The 15923-nt window shown below is 46.6% G+C and overlaps 18 non-coding genes and 35 pseudogenes across 18 annotated transcripts in view; all 53 read right to left on the reverse strand.

Moving 5' to 3' along the window:
* Positions 1–79, reverse strand: part of LOC125790679 (5S ribosomal RNA) — a 119-nt gene extending 40 nt beyond the window's left edge. Inside the window, exon 1 of the ribosomal RNA XR_007430471.1 lies at positions 1–79. This exon is cut by the window's left edge and continues 40 nt beyond it. This is a non-coding gene — a ribosomal RNA (5S ribosomal RNA).
* A 110-nt stretch (positions 80–189) lies between these two features.
* Positions 190–308, reverse strand: LOC125790599 (5S ribosomal RNA). The gene has a single exon (XR_007430391.1). It is a non-coding gene; the product is annotated as a 5S ribosomal RNA (ribosomal RNA).
* Positions 309–418: 110 nt separating this feature from the next.
* Positions 419–535, reverse strand: LOC125790275 (5S ribosomal RNA; annotated as a pseudogene).
* A 110-nt stretch (positions 536–645) lies between these two features.
* LOC125790726 (5S ribosomal RNA) lies at positions 646–764 on the reverse strand (annotated as a pseudogene).
* Positions 765–874: 110 nt separating this feature from the next.
* On the reverse strand, positions 875–993 carry LOC125790655 (5S ribosomal RNA). The gene has a single exon (XR_007430447.1). It is a non-coding gene; the product is annotated as a 5S ribosomal RNA (ribosomal RNA).
* A 340-nt stretch (positions 994–1333) lies between these two features.
* LOC125790700 (5S ribosomal RNA) lies at positions 1334–1452 on the reverse strand (annotated as a pseudogene).
* A 110-nt stretch (positions 1453–1562) lies between these two features.
* LOC125790639 (5S ribosomal RNA) lies at positions 1563–1681 on the reverse strand. Its single transcript, XR_007430431.1, has one exon. It is a non-coding gene; the product is annotated as a 5S ribosomal RNA (ribosomal RNA).
* A 110-nt stretch (positions 1682–1791) lies between these two features.
* On the reverse strand, positions 1792–1910 carry LOC125790279 (5S ribosomal RNA; annotated as a pseudogene).
* A 112-nt stretch (positions 1911–2022) lies between these two features.
* LOC125790733 (5S ribosomal RNA) lies at positions 2023–2141 on the reverse strand (annotated as a pseudogene).
* Positions 2142–2251: 110 nt separating this feature from the next.
* Positions 2252–2370, reverse strand: LOC125790715 (5S ribosomal RNA; annotated as a pseudogene).
* A 110-nt stretch (positions 2371–2480) lies between these two features.
* LOC125790611 (5S ribosomal RNA) lies at positions 2481–2599 on the reverse strand. The gene has a single exon (XR_007430403.1). It is a non-coding gene; the product is annotated as a 5S ribosomal RNA (ribosomal RNA).
* Positions 2600–2709: 110 nt separating this feature from the next.
* On the reverse strand, positions 2710–2828 carry LOC125790745 (5S ribosomal RNA; annotated as a pseudogene).
* Positions 2829–2938: 110 nt separating this feature from the next.
* Positions 2939–3057, reverse strand: LOC125790696 (5S ribosomal RNA; annotated as a pseudogene).
* Positions 3058–3167: 110 nt separating this feature from the next.
* LOC125790735 (5S ribosomal RNA) lies at positions 3168–3286 on the reverse strand (annotated as a pseudogene).
* Positions 3287–3395: 109 nt separating this feature from the next.
* On the reverse strand, positions 3396–3514 carry LOC125790739 (5S ribosomal RNA; annotated as a pseudogene).
* Positions 3515–3624: 110 nt separating this feature from the next.
* Positions 3625–3743, reverse strand: LOC125790475 (5S ribosomal RNA). Its single transcript, XR_007430267.1, has one exon. It is a non-coding gene; the product is annotated as a 5S ribosomal RNA (ribosomal RNA).
* A 110-nt stretch (positions 3744–3853) lies between these two features.
* Positions 3854–3972, reverse strand: LOC125790744 (5S ribosomal RNA; annotated as a pseudogene).
* A 110-nt stretch (positions 3973–4082) lies between these two features.
* Positions 4083–4201, reverse strand: LOC125790757 (5S ribosomal RNA; annotated as a pseudogene).
* Positions 4202–4310: 109 nt separating this feature from the next.
* Positions 4311–4429, reverse strand: LOC125790759 (5S ribosomal RNA; annotated as a pseudogene).
* Positions 4430–4540: 111 nt separating this feature from the next.
* LOC125790765 (5S ribosomal RNA) lies at positions 4541–4659 on the reverse strand (annotated as a pseudogene).
* A 110-nt stretch (positions 4660–4769) lies between these two features.
* On the reverse strand, positions 4770–4888 carry LOC125790525 (5S ribosomal RNA). The gene has a single exon (XR_007430317.1). It is a non-coding gene; the product is annotated as a 5S ribosomal RNA (ribosomal RNA).
* A 110-nt stretch (positions 4889–4998) lies between these two features.
* Positions 4999–5117, reverse strand: LOC125790644 (5S ribosomal RNA). The gene has a single exon (XR_007430436.1). It is a non-coding gene; the product is annotated as a 5S ribosomal RNA (ribosomal RNA).
* Positions 5118–5227: 110 nt separating this feature from the next.
* Positions 5228–5346, reverse strand: LOC125790743 (5S ribosomal RNA; annotated as a pseudogene).
* A 109-nt stretch (positions 5347–5455) lies between these two features.
* Positions 5456–5574, reverse strand: LOC125790701 (5S ribosomal RNA; annotated as a pseudogene).
* A 110-nt stretch (positions 5575–5684) lies between these two features.
* LOC125790670 (5S ribosomal RNA) lies at positions 5685–5803 on the reverse strand. Its single transcript, XR_007430462.1, has one exon. It is a non-coding gene; the product is annotated as a 5S ribosomal RNA (ribosomal RNA).
* A 109-nt stretch (positions 5804–5912) lies between these two features.
* On the reverse strand, positions 5913–6031 carry LOC125790653 (5S ribosomal RNA). Its single transcript, XR_007430445.1, has one exon. It is a non-coding gene; the product is annotated as a 5S ribosomal RNA (ribosomal RNA).
* A 110-nt stretch (positions 6032–6141) lies between these two features.
* On the reverse strand, positions 6142–6260 carry LOC125790714 (5S ribosomal RNA; annotated as a pseudogene).
* Positions 6261–6370: 110 nt separating this feature from the next.
* Positions 6371–6489, reverse strand: LOC125790681 (5S ribosomal RNA). The gene has a single exon (XR_007430473.1). It is a non-coding gene; the product is annotated as a 5S ribosomal RNA (ribosomal RNA).
* Positions 6490–6599: 110 nt separating this feature from the next.
* Positions 6600–6718, reverse strand: LOC125790776 (5S ribosomal RNA; annotated as a pseudogene).
* A 109-nt stretch (positions 6719–6827) lies between these two features.
* Positions 6828–6946, reverse strand: LOC125790571 (5S ribosomal RNA). The gene has a single exon (XR_007430363.1). It is a non-coding gene; the product is annotated as a 5S ribosomal RNA (ribosomal RNA).
* Positions 6947–7056: 110 nt separating this feature from the next.
* On the reverse strand, positions 7057–7175 carry LOC125790699 (5S ribosomal RNA; annotated as a pseudogene).
* A 110-nt stretch (positions 7176–7285) lies between these two features.
* Positions 7286–7404, reverse strand: LOC125790602 (5S ribosomal RNA). The gene has a single exon (XR_007430394.1). It is a non-coding gene; the product is annotated as a 5S ribosomal RNA (ribosomal RNA).
* A 337-nt stretch (positions 7405–7741) lies between these two features.
* Positions 7742–7860, reverse strand: LOC125790593 (5S ribosomal RNA). The gene has a single exon (XR_007430385.1). It is a non-coding gene; the product is annotated as a 5S ribosomal RNA (ribosomal RNA).
* Positions 7861–7970: 110 nt separating this feature from the next.
* Positions 7971–8089, reverse strand: LOC125790697 (5S ribosomal RNA; annotated as a pseudogene).
* A 110-nt stretch (positions 8090–8199) lies between these two features.
* On the reverse strand, positions 8200–8318 carry LOC125790600 (5S ribosomal RNA). The gene has a single exon (XR_007430392.1). It is a non-coding gene; the product is annotated as a 5S ribosomal RNA (ribosomal RNA).
* Positions 8319–8427: 109 nt separating this feature from the next.
* Positions 8428–8546, reverse strand: LOC125790746 (5S ribosomal RNA; annotated as a pseudogene).
* Positions 8547–8655: 109 nt separating this feature from the next.
* LOC125790669 (5S ribosomal RNA) lies at positions 8656–8773 on the reverse strand. The gene has a single exon (XR_007430461.1). It is a non-coding gene; the product is annotated as a 5S ribosomal RNA (ribosomal RNA).
* Positions 8774–8883: 110 nt separating this feature from the next.
* LOC125790708 (5S ribosomal RNA) lies at positions 8884–9002 on the reverse strand (annotated as a pseudogene).
* A 109-nt stretch (positions 9003–9111) lies between these two features.
* On the reverse strand, positions 9112–9229 carry LOC125790704 (5S ribosomal RNA; annotated as a pseudogene).
* A 110-nt stretch (positions 9230–9339) lies between these two features.
* LOC125790688 (5S ribosomal RNA) lies at positions 9340–9458 on the reverse strand (annotated as a pseudogene).
* A 110-nt stretch (positions 9459–9568) lies between these two features.
* On the reverse strand, positions 9569–9687 carry LOC125790730 (5S ribosomal RNA; annotated as a pseudogene).
* Positions 9688–9797: 110 nt separating this feature from the next.
* On the reverse strand, positions 9798–9916 carry LOC125790271 (5S ribosomal RNA; annotated as a pseudogene).
* Positions 9917–10026: 110 nt separating this feature from the next.
* Positions 10027–10145, reverse strand: LOC125790742 (5S ribosomal RNA; annotated as a pseudogene).
* A 110-nt stretch (positions 10146–10255) lies between these two features.
* Positions 10256–10374, reverse strand: LOC125790689 (5S ribosomal RNA; annotated as a pseudogene).
* A 109-nt stretch (positions 10375–10483) lies between these two features.
* Positions 10484–10602, reverse strand: LOC125790694 (5S ribosomal RNA; annotated as a pseudogene).
* A 314-nt stretch (positions 10603–10916) lies between these two features.
* LOC125790711 (5S ribosomal RNA) lies at positions 10917–11035 on the reverse strand (annotated as a pseudogene).
* Positions 11036–11145: 110 nt separating this feature from the next.
* LOC125790705 (5S ribosomal RNA) lies at positions 11146–11264 on the reverse strand (annotated as a pseudogene).
* A 109-nt stretch (positions 11265–11373) lies between these two features.
* LOC125790707 (5S ribosomal RNA) lies at positions 11374–11492 on the reverse strand (annotated as a pseudogene).
* A 110-nt stretch (positions 11493–11602) lies between these two features.
* On the reverse strand, positions 11603–11721 carry LOC125790713 (5S ribosomal RNA; annotated as a pseudogene).
* Positions 11722–11831: 110 nt separating this feature from the next.
* LOC125790727 (5S ribosomal RNA) lies at positions 11832–11950 on the reverse strand (annotated as a pseudogene).
* Positions 11951–12060: 110 nt separating this feature from the next.
* LOC125790276 (5S ribosomal RNA) lies at positions 12061–12169 on the reverse strand (annotated as a pseudogene).
* Positions 12170–12279: 110 nt separating this feature from the next.
* LOC125790576 (5S ribosomal RNA) lies at positions 12280–12398 on the reverse strand. The gene has a single exon (XR_007430368.1). It is a non-coding gene; the product is annotated as a 5S ribosomal RNA (ribosomal RNA).
* A 61-nt stretch (positions 12399–12459) lies between these two features.
* Positions 12460–12578, reverse strand: LOC125790668 (5S ribosomal RNA). Its single transcript, XR_007430460.1, has one exon. It is a non-coding gene; the product is annotated as a 5S ribosomal RNA (ribosomal RNA).
* Positions 12579–15923: the final 3345 nt, after the last annotated feature.

Consider the following 15923-nt stretch of genomic DNA (forward strand, 5'->3'; position numbering starts at 1 on the left):
AGTACTAACCAGGCCAAACCCTGCTTAGCTTCCGAGATCAGACGAGATCGGGTGTTCTCAGGGTAGTGTGACCGTAAGCCATTGCAGAGCTCTCATCAAGACTACTTATGCAACTTCATCTATGTTCGGTTTCAAATAACACACTAGTAACGTATAACAAGACCATGGTCATAGAAGCAAGAGGGGAAAAGCTTACAGCACCTGGTATTCCCAGGTGGTCTCCCATCCAAGTACTAACCAGGCCAAACCCTGCTTAGCTTCCGAGATCAGACGAGATCGGGCGTTCTCAGGGTAGTGTGACTTTAAGCGATTGCAGAACTGTCATCAAGACTACTTATACGACTTCATCTATGTTTGGTTTCAGACAATACACTAGTAATGTATAACAAGACCATGGTCATAGAAGCAAGAGCGGAAAAGCTTACAGCACCTGGTATTCCCAGGTGGTCTCCCATCCAATTAATAACCAGGCCAAACCCTGCTTAGCTTCCGAGATCAGATGATCGGGCATTCTCAGGGTTGTGTGACCTTATGGAATTGCAGAACTCTCATCAAGACTACTTATGCGACTTCATCTATGTTGGGTTTCAAACAACACACTAGTAATGTATAACAAGACCATGGTCATAGAAGCAAGAGGGGAAAAGCTTACAGCACCTGGTATTCCCAGGTGGTCTCCCATTCGAGTCCTAACCAGGCCAAACCCTGCGTAGCTTCCGAGATCAGACGAGATCGGGCGTTCTCAGGGTAGTGTGACTGTAAGCCATTGCAGAGCTCTCATTAAGACTACTTATGCGACTTCATCTATGTTGGGTTTCAGATAACACACTAGTTACGTATAACAAGACCATGGTCATAAAAGCAAAAGGGGAAAAGCTTACAGCACCTGGTATTCCCAGGTGGTCTCCCATCCAAGTACTAACCAGGCCAAACCCTGCTTAGCTTCTGAGATCAGACGAGATTGGGCGTTCTCAGGGTAGTGTGACCGTAAGCGACTGCAGAACTCTCATCAAGACTACTTATGCGACTTTATCTATGTTGGGTTTCAGATAATACACTAGTAATGTATAACAAGACCATGGTCATAGAAGCAAGAGGGGAAAAGCCTACAGCACCTGGTATTCCCAGGTGGTCTCCCATAACAAAAACTAACCAGGGCAAACCCTGCTTAGCTTTCGAGATTACACGAGATCGGGCGTTCTCAGGGTAGTGTGACTGCAAGCGATTGTAGAGCTCTCATCAAGACTACTTATGCGACTTCATCTATGTTGGGTTTTAGATTACACACTAGTAATGTATAACAAGACCATGGTCATAGAAGCAAGAGGGGAAAAGCTTAAAGCACCTGGTATTCCCAGGTGGTCTTCCATCCAAGTACTAACCAGGGCAAACCCTGCTTAGCTTCCGAGATCAGACGAGATCGGGCGTTCTCAGGGTAGTGTGACCGTAAGCGATTGCTGACCTCTCATCAAGACTACTTATGCGACTTCATCTAGGTTGGGTTTCAGATAATACACTAGTAATGTATAACAAGACCATGGTCACAGAAGCAAGAGGGGAAAAGCTTACAGCACCTGGTATTCCCAGGTGGTCTCCCATCCAAGTACTAACCAGGCCAAACCCTGCTTAGCTTCCGAGATCAGACAAGATCGGGCTTTCTCAGGGTAGTGTGACCGTAAGCCATTACAGAACTCTCATCAAGACTACTTATGCGACTTCATCTATGTTGGGTTTCAGATAACAAACTAGTAATGTATAACAAGACCATGGTAATAGAAGCAAGAGGGGAAAAGCTTAAAGCACCTGGTATTGCCAGGTTGTCTTCCATCCAAGTACTAACCAGGCCAAACCCTGCTTAGCTTCCGAGAGAAGACGAGATCGGGCGTTCTCAGGGTTGTGTGACCGTAAGAGATTGCACAACTCTCATCAAGACTACTTATGCGACTTCATCTATGTTCGGTTTAAAAAAAAACACACTAGTAACGTATAACAAGACCATGGTCATAGAAGCAAGAGGGCAAAAGCTTACAGCACCTAGTATTCCCAGGTGGTCTCCCATCCAAGTACTAACCAGGCCAAACCCCGCATAGCTTCCGAGATCAGACGAGATTGGGCGTTCTCAAGGTAGTGTGACCGTAAGCGATTGCAGAGCTGTCATCAAGACTACTTATGCGACTTCATCTATGTTGGGTTTCAGGTAATACACTAGTAATGTATAACAAGACCACGGTCATAGAAGCAAGAGGGGAAAAGCCTACAGCACCTGGTATTCCCAGGTGGTCTCCCATCCAAGTACTAACCAGGCCAAACCCTGCTTAGCTTCCGAGAGTAGACAAGATCGGGCGTTCTCAGGGTAGTGTGACCGTAAGCCATAGCAGAGCTCTCATCAATACTACTTATGCAACTTCATCTATGTTGGGTTTCAGATAACAAACTAGTAATGTATAACAAGACCATGGTCATAGAAGCAAGAGGGCAAAAGCTTACAGCACCTGGTATTCCCAGGTGGTCTCCCATCCAAGTACTAACCAGGCCAAGCCCTGCTTAGTTTCCGAGATCAGACGAGATCGGGCGTTCTCAGGATTGTGTGACCATAAGCGACTGCAGAACTCTCATCAAGACTACTTATGCGACTTCATCTATGTTCGGTTTCAAATAACACACTAGTAACGTATAACAAGACCATGGTCATAGAAGCAAGAGGGGAAAAGCTTACAGCACTTGGTATTCCCAGGTGGTCTCCCTTCCTACTACTAACCAGGCCAAACCCTGCTTAGCTTCCGAGATCAGACGAGATCGGGCGTTCTCAGCGTAGTCTGACCGTACGCGAATGATGACCTCTCATCAAGACTACTTATGCGAATTCATCGATGTTGGGTTTCAGATAACAAACTAGTAATGTATAACAAGACCATGGTAATAGAAGCAAGAGGGGAAAAGCTTAAAGCACCTGGTATTCCCAGGTGGTCTTCCATCCAAGTACTAACCAGGGCAAACCCTGCTTAGCTTCCGAGATCAGACGAGATCGGGCGTTCTCAGGGTTGTGTGACCTTAAAGAATTGCAGAGTTCTCATCAAGACTACTTATGCAACTTCATCTATGTTAGGTTTCAGACAACAAACTAGTAATGTATAACAAGACCATGGTAATAGAAGCAAGAGGGGAAAAGCTTAAAGCACCTGGTATTCCCAGGTGGTCTTCCATCCAAGTACTAACCAGGGCAAACCCTGCTTAGCTTCCGAGATCAGACGAGATCGGGCGTTCTCAGGGTAGTGTGACTGTATGCGATCGCAACACTCTCATCAAGACTATTTATGCGACTTCATCTATGTTGGGTTTCAGATGACACACTAGTAACGGATAACATAACCATGGTCATAGAAGCAAGAGGGAAAAGCTTACAGCACCTGGTATTCCCAGGTGGTCTCCCATCCAAGTACTAACCAGGCCAAACCCTGCTTAGCTTCCTAGATCAGACGAGACCGGGCGTTCTCAGCGTAGTCTGACCGTACGCGATTGATGACCTCTCATCAAGACTACTTATGCGACTTCATCTATGTTGGGTTTCATATAATACACTAGTAATGTATAACAAGACCATGGTCATAGAAGCAAGAGGGGAAAAGCTTACAGCACCTGGTATTCCCAGGTGGTCTCCCATCCAAGTACTAACCAGGCCAAACCCTGCTTAGCTTCCGAGATCAGACGAGATCGGGCATTCTCAGGGTAGTGTGACCGTAAGCGATTGCTGACCTCTCATCAAGACTACTTATGCAACTTCATCTATGTTGGGTTTCAGATAACAAACTAGTAATGTATAACAAGACCATGGTAATAGAAGCAAGAGGGGAAAAGCTTAAAGCACCTGGTATTCCCAGGTGGTGTTCCATCCAAGTACTAACCAGGGCAAACCCTGCTTAGCTTCCGAGATCAGACGAGATCGAGCGTTCTCAGGGTAGTGTGACCGTAAGCGATTGCAGAACTCTCATCAAGACTATTTATGCGACTTCATCTATGTTGGGTTTTAGATTACACACTAGTAATGTATAACAAGACCATGGTCATAGAAGCAAGAGGGGAAAAGCTTACAGTACCTGGTATTTCCAGGTGGTCTCCCATCCAAGTACTAACCAGGCCAAACCCTGCTTACCTTCCGAGATCAGACAAGATCGAGCGTTCTGAGGGTAGTGTGACTGTATGCGATTGCAACCCTCTCATCAAGACTATTTATGCGACTTCATCTATGTTGGGTTTCAGATAACACTCTAGTAACGTATAACAAGACCATGGTCATAAATCAAGAGGGGAAAAGCTTACAGCACCTGGTATTCCCAGGTGGTCTCCCATCCAAGTACTAACCAGGACAAACCGTGCTTAGCTTCCGAGATCAAACCAGATCGGGCGTTCTCAGGGTTGTTTGACCTTAAGGTATTGCAGAACTCTCATCAAGACTACTTATGCAACTTCATCTATGTTGGGGTTTCAAACAACACACTAGTATTGTATAACAAGACCATGGTCATAGAAGCAAGAGGGGAAAAGCTTACAGCACCTGGTATTCCCAGGTGGTCTCCCATCCAATTACTAACCAGGCCAAATCCTGCTTAGCTTCCGAAATCAGACGAGATCGGGCGTTCTCAGGTTTGTGTGACCTTAAAGAATTGCAGAACTCTCATCAAGACTACTTATGCGACTTCATCTATGTTGGGTTTCAAACAACACACTAGTAATGTTTAACAAGACCATGGTCATAGAAGCAAGAGTGGAAAAGCTTACAGCACCTGGTATTCCCAGGTGGTCTCCCATCCAAGTACTAACCAGGCCAAACCCTGCTTAGCTTCCAAGACCAGACGAGATCGGGCGTTCTCAGGGTTGTGTGACTGTAAGCGATTGCAGAACTATCATCAAGACTACTTATGTGACTTCATCTATGTTGGGTTTCAGATGACACACTAGTAATGTATAACAAGACCATGGTCATAGAAGAAAGAGGGCAAAAGCTTACAGCACCTGGTATTCCCAGGTGGTCTCCCATCCAAGTACTAACCAGGCCAAACACTGTTTAGCTTCCGAGATCAGACGAGATCGGGCGTTCTCAGGGTAGTGTGACCGTAATCCATTGCAGGGCTCTCATCAAGACTACTTATGCAACTTCATCTATGTTGGGTTTCAGATAACAAACTAGTAATGTATAACAAGACCATTGTAATAGAAGCAAGAGGGGAAAAGCTTAAAGCACCTGGTATTCCCAGGTGGTCTTCCATACAAGTACTAACCAGGGCAAACCCTGCTTAGCTTCCGAGATCAGACGAGATCGGGCGTTCTCAGGGTAGTGTGACTGTAAACGATTGCAGAATTATCATCAAGACTACTTATGCGACTTCATCTATGTTGGGTTTCAGATGACACTCTAGTAACGTATAACATGACCATGGTCATAGAAGCAAGAGGGGAAAACGTACAGCACCTGGTATTCCCAGGTGGTCACCCATCCAAGTACTAACCAGGCCAAACCCTGCTTAGCTTACGAGATCAGACGAGATCGGGCATTCTCAGGGTAGTGTGACCGTAAACGATTGCTGACCTCTAATCAAGACTACTTAAGCGACTTCATCTATGTTGGGTTTCAGATAATACACTAGTAATGTATAACAAGACCATGGTCACAGAAGAAAGAGGGGAAAAGCTTACAGCACCTGGTATTCCCAGGTGGTCTCCCATCCAAGTACTAACCAGGCCAAACACTGCTTAGCTTCCGAGATCAGACGAGATCGGGCGTTCTCAGGTTAGTGTGACTGTAAACGATTGCAGAATTATCATCAAGACTACTTATGCGACTTCATCTATGTTGGGTTTCAGATGACACTCTAGTAACGTATAACATGACCATGGTCATAGAAGCAAGAGGGGAAAACTTACAGCACCTGGTATTCCCAGGTGGTCACCCATCCAAGTACTAACCAGGCCAAACCCTGCTTAGCTTACGAGATCAGACGAGATCGGGCATTCTCAGGGTAGTGTGACCGTAAACGATTGCTGACCTCTCATCAAGACTACTTAAGCGACTTCATCTATGTTGGGTTTCAGATAATACACTAGTAATGTATAACAAGACCATGGTAATAGAAGCAAGAGGGGAAAAGCTTACAGCACCTGGTATTCCCAGGTGGTCTTACATCCAAGTACTAACCAGGGCAAACCCTGCTTAGCTTCCGAGATCAGATGAGATCGAGCGTTCTCAGGGTAGTGTGACCGTAAGCGATTGCAGAACTCTCATCAAGACTACTTATGCGACTTCATCTATGTTGGGTTTTAGATTACACACTAGTAATGTATATAAAGACCATGGTCATAGAAGCAAGAGGGGAAAAGCTTACAGCACCTGGTATTCCCAGGTGGTCTCCCATCCAAGTACTAACCAGGCCAAACCCTGCTTAGCTTCCGAGAAAAGACGAGATCGGGTGTTCTAAGGGTAGTGTGACCGTAAGCCATTGCAGAGCTCTCATCAAGACTACTTATGCAACTTCATCTATGTTGGGTTTCAGATAACAAACTAGTAATGTATAACAAGACCATTGTAATAGAAGCAAGAGGGGAAAAGCTTAAAGCACCTGGTATTCCCAGGTGGTCTTCCATACAAGTACTAACCAGGGCAAACCCTGCTTAGCTTCCGAGATCAGACGAGATTGGGCGTTCTCAGGGTAGTGTGACTGTAAACGATTGCAGAATTATCATCAAGACTACTTATGCGACTTCATCTATGTTGGGTTTCAGATGACACTCTAGTAACGTATAACATGACCATGGTCATAGAAGCAAGAGGGGAAAACTTACAGCACCTGGTATTCCCAGGTGGTCACCCATCCAAGTACTAACCAGGCCAAACCCTGCTTAGCTTACGAGATCAGACGAGATCGAGCGTTCTCAGGGTAGTGTGACCGTAAGCGATTGCAGAACTCTCATCAAGACTACTTATGCGACTTCATCTATGTTGGGTTTTAGATTACACACTAGTAATGTATAACAAGACCATGGTAATAGAAGCAAGAGGGGAAAAGCTTACAGCACCTGGTATTCCCAGGTGGTCTCCCATCCAAGTACTAACCAGGCCAAACCCTGCTTAGCTTCCGAGAAAAGACGAGATCGGGCGTTCTAAGGGTAGTGTGACCGTAAGCCATTGCAGAGCTCTCATCAAGACTACTTATGCAACTTCATCTATGTTGGGTTTCAGATATCAGAGTAGTAATGTTTAACAAGACCATGGTAATAGAAGCAAGAGGGGAAAAGCTTACAGCACCTGGTATTCCCAGGTGGTCTCCCATCCAAGTACTAACCAGGCCAAACCCTGCTTAGCTTCCGAAATCAGACGAGATCGGGCGTTCTCAGGGTAGCGTGACCGTAAGCGATTACAGAACTGTCATCAAGACTACTTATGCGACTTCATCTATGTTGGGTTTTAGATTACACACTTGTAATGTATAACAAGACAAAGGTCATAGAAGCATTAGGGGAAAAAGCTTACAGCACCTGGTAACAGCTGGTCTTCCATCCAAGTACTAACCAGGGCAAACCCTGCTTAGTTTCCGAGATCAGACGAGATCGGGCGTTCTCAGGGTAGTGTGACCGTAAGCGATTGCAAAATTCTCATCAAGACTACTTATGCAACTTCATCTATGTTGGGTTTCAGATAATACACTAGTAATGTATAACAAGACCATGGTCATAGAAGCAAGAGGGGAAAAGCTTACAGCACCTGGTATTCCCAGGTGGTCTCCCATCCAAGTACTAACAAGGCCAAACCCTGCTTAGCTTCCGAGATCAGACGAGATCGGGCGTTCTCAGGGTAGTGTGACCGTAAGCTATTGCAGAGCTCTCATCAAGACTACTTATGCAACTTCATCTATGTTGGGTTTCAGATAACAAACTAGTAATGTATAACACGACCATGGTAATAGAAGCAAGAAGGGAAAAGCTTACAGCACCTGGTATTCCCAGGTGGTCTTCCATCCAAGTACTAACCAGGGCAAACCCTGCTTAGCTTCCGAGATCAGACGAGATTGGGCGTTCTCAGGGTAGTGTGACCGTAAGCGACTGCAGAACTCTCATCAAGACTACTTATGCGACTTCATCTATGTTGTGTTTTAGATTACACACTAGTAATGTATGACAAGACCATGGTCGTAGAAGCAAGAGGGGAAAAGCTTACAGCACCTGGTATTACCAGGTGGTCTCCCATCCAAGTACTAACCAGGCCAAACCCTGCTTAGCTTCCGAGATCAGACGAGATCGGGCGTTCTCAGGGTAGTGTGACTGTAAGCGATTGCAGAGTTATCATCAAGACTACTTATGCGACTTATCTATGTTGGGTTTCAGATAACACACTAGTAATGTATAACAAGACCATGGTCATAGAAGCAAAAAGTGGAAAGCTTACAGCACCTGGTATTCCGAGGTGGTCTCCCATCCAAGTACTAACCAGGCCAAACCTTGCGTAGCTTCCGAGATCAGACGAGATCGGGCGTTCTCAGATTAGTGTGACCGTAAGCGATTGCAGAGCTCTCATAGAGACTACTTATGCGACTTCATCTATGTTGGGTTTCAGACAACACTCTAGTAACGTATAACAAGACCATGGTCATTAATCAAGAGGGGAAAAGCTTACAGCACCTGGTATTCCCAGGTGGTCTCCCATCCAAATACTACCAGGCCAAACCCTGCTTAGCTTCCGAGATCAGACGAGATCGGGCATTCTCAGGGTAGTGTGACTGTAAGCTATTGCAGAACTATCATCAAGACTACTTATGCGACTTCATCTATGTTGGGTTTCAGATGACAAACTAGTAACATATAACATGACCATGGTCATAGAAGCAAGAGGGGAAAAGCTTACAGCACCTGGTATTCCCAGGTGGTCTCCCATCCAAGTACTAACCAGGCTAAACCCTGCTTAGCTTCCAAGATCAGACGAGATCGGGGGTTCTCAGGGTACTGTGACTGTATGCAATTGCAATACTCTCATCAAGACTATTTATGCGACTTCATCTATGTTGGGTTTCAGATAACAATCTAGTAACGTATAACAAGACCATGGTCATAAATCAAGAGGGAAAAAGCTTACAGCACCTGGTATTCCCAGGTGGTCTCCCACCCAAATACTACCAGGCCAAACCCTGTTTAGCTTCCGAGATCAGACGAAATCGGGCGTTCTCAGGGTAGTGTGACTGTAAGCGATTGCAGAACGATCATCAAGACTACTTATGCGACTTCATCTATGTTGGGTTTCAGATGACACACTACTAAAGTATAACAAGACCATGGTCACAGAAGCAAGAGGGGAAAAGCTTACAGCACCTGGTATTCCCAGGTGGTCTCCCATCCAAGTACTAACCAGGCCAAACAATGCTTAGCTTCCGAGAGCAGACGAGATCGGGCGTTCTCAGGGTAGTGTGACCGTAAGCCATTGCAGAGCTCTCATAAAGACTACTTATGCAACTTCATCTATGTTGGGTTTCAGATAACAAACTAGTAATGTATAACAAGACCATGGTCATAGAAGCAAGAAGGGAAAAGCTTACAGCACCTGGTATTCCCAGGTGGTCTCCCATCCAGGTACTATCCAGGCCAAACCCTGCTTAGCTTCCGAGATCAGACAAGATCGGGCGTTCTCAGGGTTGTGGGACCTTAAGGAATTGCACAACTCTCATCAAGACTACTTATGCGACTTCATCTATGTTGGGTTTCAAACAACACACTAGTATTGTATAACAAGACCATGGTCATAGAAGCAAGAGGGAAAAAGATTACAGCACCGGGTATTCCCAGGTGGTCTTCCATCCAAGTACTAAAGAGGCCAAACAATGCTTAGTTTCCGAGATCAGACGAGATCGGGCGTTCTCAGGGTAGTGTGACCGTAAGCGATTGCAAAACTCTCATCAAGACTACTTATGCGACTTCGTCTATGTTGGGTTTCAGATAATAAACTAGTAATGTATAAGAAGACCATGGTCACAGAAGCAAGAGGGGAAAAGCTTACAGCACCTGGTATTCCCAGTTGGTCTCCCATCCAAGGACTAACCAGGCCAAACAATGCTTAGCTTCCGAGATCAGACGAGATCGGGCGTTCTCAGGGTAGAGTGACCGTAAGCCATTGCAGAGCTCTCATCAAGACTACTTATGCAACTTCATCTATGTTGGGTTTCAGATAACAAACTAGTAATGTATAACAAGACCATGGTAATAGAAGCAAGAGGGGAAAAGCTTAAAGCACCTGGTATTCCCAGGTGGTCTTCCATCCAAGTACTAACCAGGCCAAACCCTGCTTAGCTTCCGAGATCAGACGAGATCGGGCGTTCTCAGGGTAGTGTGACTGTATGCGATTGCAACATTCTCATCAAGACTATTTATGCGACTTCATCTATGTTGGGTTTCAGATAACACTCTAGTAACGTATAACAAGACCGTGGTCATAAATCAAGAGGGGAAAAGCTTACAGCACCTGGTATTCCTAGGTGGTCTCCCATCCAAGTACTAACCAGGCCGAACCTTGCTTAGCTTCCAAGATCAGACAAGATCGGGTGTTCTCAGGGTAGTGTGACCGTAAGCAATTACAGAACTCTCATCAAGACTACTTATGCGACTTCATCTATGTTCGGTTTCAAATAACACACTAGTAACGTATAACAAGACCATGTTCATAGAAGCAAGATTCCCAGGTGGTCTCCCATCCAAGTACTAACGAAGCCAAACCCAGCTTAGCTTCCGAGATCAGACGAGATCGGGCGTTCTCAAGGTAGTGTTACCGCAAGCGATTGCTGACCTCTCATCAAGACTACTTATGACACTTCATCTATGTTGGGTTTCAGATAACAAACTAGTAATGTATAACAAGACCATGGTAATAGAAGCAAGAGAGGAAAAGCTTAAAGCACCTGGTATTCCCAGGTGGTCTTCCATCCAAGTACTAACCAGGGCAAACCCTGCTTAGCTTCCGAGATCAGATGAGATCGAGCGTTCTCAGGGTAGTGTGACCGTAAGCGATTGCAGAACTCTCATCAAGACTATTTATGCGACTTCATCTATGTTGGGTTTTAGATTACACACTAGTAATGTATAACAAGACCATGGTCATAGAAGCAAGAGGGGAAAAGCTTACAGCACCTGGTATTACCAGGTGGTCTCCCATCCAAGTACTAACCAGGCCAAACCCTGCTTAGCTTCCGAGATCAGACGAGATCTGGCGTTCTCAGGGTAGTGTGACTGTATGCAAATGAAACACTCTCATCAAGACTATTTATGCGACTTCATCTATGTTGGGTTTCAGATAACACTCTAGTATCGTATAACAAGACCATGGTCATAAATCAAGAGGGGAAAAGCTTACAGCACCTGGTATTCCCAGGTGGTCTCCCATCCAAGTACTAACCAGGGCAAACCCTGCTTAGTTTCAGAGGTCAGACGAGATCGGGTGTTCTCAGGGTAGTGTGACTGTAAGCAATTGCAGAACTATCATCAAGACTACTTATGCGACTTCATCTATGTTCGGTTTCAAAAAACACACTAGTAACGTATAACAAGACCATGGTCATAGAAGCAAGAGGGGAAAAGCTTACAGCACCTGGTATTCCCAGGTGGTCTCCCATACAAGTACTGACCAGGCCAAACCCTGCTTAGCTTCCGAGATCAAACCAGATCGGGCGTTCTCAGGGCAGTGTGACCGTACGCCATTGCAAAGCTCTCATCAAGACTACTTATGCAACTTCATCTATGTTGGGTTTCAAATAATAAACTAGTAATGTATAACAAGACCATGGTAATAGAAGCAAGAGGGGAAAAGCTTAAAGCACCTGGTATTCCCAGGTGGTCTTCCATCCAAGTACTAACCAGGGCAAACCCTGCTTAGCTTCCGAGATCAGACGAGATCGAGCGTTCTCAGGGTAGTGTGACCGTAAGCGATTGCTGAACTCTCATCAAGACTACTTATGCGACTTCATCTATGTTGGGTTTCAGATTATACACTAGTAATGTATAACAAGACCATGGTAACAGAAGCAAGAGGGGAAAAGCTTACAGCACCTGGTATTCCCAGGTGGTCTTCCATCCAAGTACTAACCAGGGCAAACCCTGCTTAGTTTCCGAGATCAGGCGTTCTCAGGGTAGTGTGACCGTAAGCGATTGCAAAACTCTCATCAAGACTACTTATGCGACTTCATCTATGTTGGGTTTTAGATTACACACTAGTAATGTATATCAAGACCATGGTCATAGAAGCAAGAGGGGAAAAGCTTACAGCACCTGGTATTCCCAGGTGGTCTCCCATCCAAGTACTAACCAGGCCAAACCCTGCTTAGTTTCCGAGATCAGACGAGATCAGGTGTTCTCAGGGTAGTGTGACCGTAAGCGTTTCAATAAACACAATAGTAATGTATAACAAGACCATGGTAATAGAAGCAAGAGGGGCAAAGCTTACAGCACCTGGTATTCCAAGGTGGTCTCCCATCCAAGTACTAACCAGGCCAAACCCTGCTTATCTTCCGAGATCAGACGAGATCGGGCGTTCTCCGGGTAGTGTGACCGTAAGAGATTGCAGATCTTTCATCAAGACTACTTGTGCGACTTCATCTATGTTGGGTTTCAAACAACACACTAGTAATGTATAACAAGACCATGGTCATAGAAGCAAGAGGGGAAAAGCTTACAGCACCTGGTATTCCCAGGTGGTCTCCCATCCAAGTACTAGGGTTAGGGTTAGGGAATTTCCATTGGAACACTGATGAAAGTGCAAGGTTGAAAATTGAAATAAATAAATCTGGCAAAGTTGCACATTTTTCGGCTTGCATTTTCATTTTTGTGCCCACCTGTGGCCCACCCAAGTCTGTGAAAGCTAACCCCATAAAATGCGCTGATTGGAACGGGTGAAATTGTACTCGGGGTTCGATCCCCCACGGCTGAGTGAAGCCTTTCCAGGGAACCATGCAGATGCGATGGAGCCCAGGCTTGGGTGAGTCCTCCAGGGCTGGTTCCTGAGGGTCCCAGGCTGGTGGATGGAGCCCAGGCTTGGGTGAGTCCTCCAGGGCTGGTTCCTGAGGGCCCCAGACTGGTGGATGGAGCCCAGGCCTGGGTGAGTCCTCCAGGGCTGGTTCCTCAGGGTCCCAGGCTGGTGGATGGAGCCCAGGCCTGGGGGAGTCCTCCAGGGCTGGTTCCCAAGGTGTCCAGGCTGAGGGCTGAATCCCAGGCTTGGTGGACCAAGTCCCACTTGGTCTACCAGTGGTAGGCCCAAAAAGTGGAAAAAATGACTAAGTCCCACTTGGTCTACCAGTGGTAGCTCAGAAAAGTGGAAAAAATGACTAAGTCCCACTTGTTCTACCAGTGGTAGCCCAGAAAAGTGGAAAAAATGACTAAGTCCCACTTGGTCTACCAGTGGTAGGCCCCAAAAGTGGAAAAAATGACTAAGTCCAACTTGGTCTACCAGTGGTAGGCTCGAAAAGAGTTTTTTCCACTTTTCTGGGCTACCACTGGTAGAACAAGTGGGACTTAGTCATTTTTTCCACTTTTCTGAGCTACCACTGGTAGACCAAGTGGGACTTGGTCCACCAAGCCTGGGATTCAGCCCTCAGCCTGGACACCTTGGGAACCAGCCCTGGAGGACTCACCCAGGCCTGGGCTCCATCCACCAGTCTGGGACCCTCAGGAACCAGCCCTGGAGGACTCACCCAGGCCTGGGCTCCATCCACCAGTCTGGGACCCTCAGGAACCAGCCCTGGAGGACTCACCCAGGCCTGGGCTCCATCCACCAGCCTGGGACCCTCAGGAACCAGCCCTGGAGGACTCACCCAAGCCTGGGCTCCATCCACCAGCCTGGGACCCTCAGGAACCAGCCCTGGAGGACTCACCCAGGCCTGGGCTCCATCCACCAGTCTGGGACCCTCAGGAACCAGCCCTGGAGGACTCACCCAAGCCTGGGCTCCATCCACCAGTCTGGGACCCTCAGGAACCAGCCCTGGAGGACTCACCCAAGCCTGGGCTCCATCCACCAGTCTGGGACCCCTTGGGAACCAGCCCTGGGTGCTTGGACCCCTAGTCATTGCCACTCTCCTCATTAGCCCGACGGCACCCCTTTGGAAATCCCCCCGACGAAAAATCCTCCAGAGCGCGGACGGACCCGCTCCGAGGCCGACAGAGGTGCACCTTCGTCGGATAAGAGAGTCGGCCGAAGGGGGTCCGAAATCCTGGAGCTCGCCACCCTCACTAGAAATATCGTGAAATGGTAGACCAAAAGTGAGGACTTAGAAATTTTTTCACACTTTTCCGACCTACCACCGGTAGACCGAGTGGGACTTCTCCAACTTTTCGCATCCACCACTATTAGAACAAGTTGGACTTTAATTTTCCAATTTTCCACAGCTACCACTGGTTGACCAAGCTCAACCACACCACAAGGCCGGCTCAGGGCTACCATAACTCCAAAGCCAAGAAGTAGTGCAGCGGTACATCGCATCTGCATGGTTCCCTGGAAAGGCTTCACTCAGCCGCGGGGGATCGAACCCCGAGTACAATTTCACCCGTTCCAATCAGCGCATTTTATGGGGTTAGCTTTCACAGACTTGGGTGGGCCACAGGTGGGCACAAAAATGAAAATGCAAGCCGAAAAATGTGCAACTTTGCCAGATTTCTTTATTTCAATCTTCAGCCTTGCACTTTCATCAGTGTTCCAATGGAAATTCCCTAACCCTAACCCTAACCCTAACCCTAATTTTGGCCTAACTTTATCTCCTTCAGTAACCCTAACCCTAGTTCAGCTGTAACCCCAACCCTATCCCAACTGTAGGCTTAACCCTAACTACTTCGGTTATCATAACCCGAACACTAGTTACATCTGTAACCCTAACCCTATTCCAACTGTAGGCTTAACCCTAGCTGTTTTGGTTATCCTAAACCTAACCCTAGTTACAGCTGTAACCCCAACCCTATCCCAACTGTAGGCTTAACCCTAACTACTTTGGTTATCATAACCCTAACCCTAGTTACATCTGTAACCCTAAACCTATTCCAACTATAGGCTTAACCCTAACTACTTCGGTTGTCATAACCCTAACCCTAAACCTAACACTAGTTGCAGCTGTAACCCCAACCCTATTCCTACTGTAGGCCTAACCCTAGCTGCTTCGGTAACCTTAACCCTAGTTACAGCTGTAACCCCAACCCTATCCCAACTGTAGGCTTAATCCTAGGTGCTTTAGTTATCACAACCCTAACCCCAATGCTAGCAGCTTCGGTAACCACAAACACTAATCCTAGTTACAGCTTTAACCCTAACCCCATCCCAGCTGTAGGCCTAACCCTAGCTGCTATGGTAACCCTAACCCTATTTACAGCTGTAACCCTTACCCCATGCCAGCTATAGGCCTAATCCTAGCTGTTTCAGTTACCATAACCCTAACTCTAACCTTAACCCTAGCTACAGCTGTAACCCTAACCCTATCCCCAGTGTAGACCTAACCCTAACTGCACTATACTGTGCAATGGCTCATGATGTAGTGTTAATACAGCACTGTGGGGCACAATGTTTTATAGTGTAGATTAATGCAGCACTGTTGACAATAATGGCTCATAGCGTAGTGTTAATACAGCACTGTAGGGCATAATGGGTCATGGCGTAGCGTTAATACATCACTGAGGAGCATAACGGGTTATGGCGTAGCATTAATACAGCACTGAACTGCATAATGGCCCAAAGCGTAGGGTTAATGCGGCACTGTAGGCCGTAATTGATCATGGCGTAGCTTTAATCCGGCACTGTAGGGCATAATTGCTTATGGTATAGGGTTAATACAGCACGGCTCATAGCATAGCGTTAATGCATGACTGTAGGGCATAATGGGTCAAGGCGTAGCATTAATATGGCACTGTATCGCTAAAGTTCACGC

This window comes from Astyanax mexicanus, unplaced genomic scaffold, assembly GCF_023375975.1.
Source record: "Astyanax mexicanus isolate ESR-SI-001 unplaced genomic scaffold, AstMex3_surface scaffold_35, whole genome shotgun sequence".
NCBI lineage: Eukaryota > Metazoa > Chordata > Actinopteri > Characiformes > Acestrorhamphidae > Astyanax > Astyanax mexicanus.